Here is a 2,500-nt window from a genome sequence, read left to right on the forward strand (position 1 = left end):
ATTTCCCTTACGCCTGGAAACTCATTTCCTTAAGACAGGGCACTGCTTCAAACGGATAATTTTTCAATAATATCCAAGAGACTTCACTGAAAATCCGCAATGATAAAATATAAAAACGTGCTATCATCTATCTTCAGCCTGAGGGATACCAGAGAGAAGGGTAATGATAATAAAATAATATCTTTTAAAATATTTCTTGACATCTTCACTCATAATTCATTACACAATAGATCATATCCAGCAACAATAGTATTTAAATTCACCTCCAACTTAGGTTACAACATCCTGAGGGCAGTCTTCACCTGTCCTCTTTCCCCTTCTTTCCCATTTTCTTCTTATCAGAGAAATCTTGGAAAAAACAGACCTTTTCTATACTCTCTTCATCTTCCCTGACTCAGAAAATGATATCAGGTACGGATTATACGTATAATATCAATATGAGGAAAGCGCGCAGAATCAGTGTAAATAAACAAGATGCAGCACAGATATGTAATGCTGTACAAGAAATCTGCAAACTAAAGGGCTTCATCAAACACAAATTTGACCAATCAGCTAATCATAGGGTGTGATGGGGGACAAGAAAATAATTACGTTTCTCTCATGGAATATACGTGGTGTCAACCGTAGAATTAATGACTTGCTCTACTACATTCATAACCATAATGTTGACGTTATCTGTCTACAAGAGCCCTTCACATCAGCCACTAAAATAAAAACCGCCCCTAGAATTAGAGGGTACCACTCCTATACGAACACAGGGATGACAGGCCTATTGACTTATGTCAGTGACACCATACCGCATAATTTGGTGCAGAAGTCTGATGACAATAATGTGCAATATCAGCATTTACACATTCGAACAGCCTCTGGGTTTTTCTCTCTGTACAATGTATACGCAAGGTGTAGAAAGTTTCAAACTGATTCACTGCCCAACTTTCAGAATCACGGCACAATATGCATGGGGGATTTTAATGCTAGGCATTATACATTTGGAGACAGTCAATGCAATGAAAATGGCGAAGAGTTCCGAAATTTTGTGAACGATAGATCTATGACCGTATATGATACAGACAGGAAAACTCACGTGGCGGGGGGTAGGCTAGATTATGTAATAGGAAGGGATCTTGTGCATGGAAACGTCAGAAGCATGCTTGCAACAGAGCTAATCAGTGACCACTTTGCAATAGTAACGAGATACGCTGTTGATAATAGTCCATCTGCAAAAACAAATAGGCTTAAAATTTCTATTCCTCCTTACCTTGAGCACCACTTTAAATCACGTATTTATGACTGGTATAACGATTACACAGTAACGAGTGTTGATAAATTCTCCATGGACATGATGAAAGTGGTCACTGATTACTATAACACCTGGGTCTGTCCAAAGAAAACCTTAAAGAGCAACAATTCACAACGCCTAAAACAACCTAAGTGGGTCAGTGACCCTACACTATTAAGGGAACAAAAGCGAGTTCAGGAGCTTTGTGATATCTACAAGCAGGACAATACACCTGACAATCTTATTCAGTTTCTTAAGGATAACAAAAATCTACGGGATTTAAAAACTCTTTTTAGAAAAGAACACTTTGAACAGTTCCTACAAAGCATAAACAATAACACCTCAATGCCTGAGGTCTGGAAAAAAATTAATCGACTCTCAGGCAAAAGAACTAACACCCCGCAATTCCATAGTCCTCTTGCACAAGCAGACATGCTCCTTAGTCAATGGGCTGGAGCGTCCAAATTGAGCTCACTTCCCACAAATATTCAGAACCACCTTAGTCAGTCTAAAATTGCACGTAAATTTGCCATTGAGATTGGATGTTCTGAGACAGACCCTTCAGACTTTGCTGAGATTACTGAGTGGGAGCTGAACAATGCACTGTTCAAAGGAAAAGCGTCTGCACCAGGTGAAGATGGAATTACCTATAGTGTCCTCCGCCTTATAGCTCAGGTACCTGGTAATCCCCTTTTGCACCTGTGCAGGTTAAGTTTGTCAGAAGGTATTCTGCCTGGCCTCTGGACGCGCAGTCTAATCATCCCTATGCCGAAACCAAACACTGATAAATACCGCCCAATCTCACTAACCTCATGTGTATGCAAAGTTCTAGAAAGGATAATTTTGAACAGACTCAGGTACAGGTTGCAAGGTAAATTATCTCACAGCCTGTACGGATTCATAACGGGACGTAGCACACAACATTGCTTTGCAGAGTACTACTCAAACTCTAATCCAGGGAAGCACACTGTTTTTCTTGACCTTAAGTCAGCTTTTGACATTGCAAACAGAGAAATTATCCTAGAACAATTAGTAAGCTTTGGCATCCGGGGTAAATTATTGAGCTGGATTAGAATGTATCTTTCGAACAGATCTGCAAGTGTCTTGTTCAGGGGAGTGAGAAGTTCCACCACACAATCTTTTGAACTTGGGACGCCACAGGGAGGAGTTCTCAGCCCTATGTTGTTCAATGTCCTCATGCACAAGCTGGTGGCAGATATT

The sequence above is a fragment of the Penaeus chinensis genome, chromosome 9, assembly GCF_019202785.1.
Source record: "Penaeus chinensis breed Huanghai No. 1 chromosome 9, ASM1920278v2, whole genome shotgun sequence".
NCBI classification, from domain to species: Eukaryota; Metazoa; Arthropoda; class Malacostraca; order Decapoda; family Penaeidae; genus Penaeus; species Penaeus chinensis.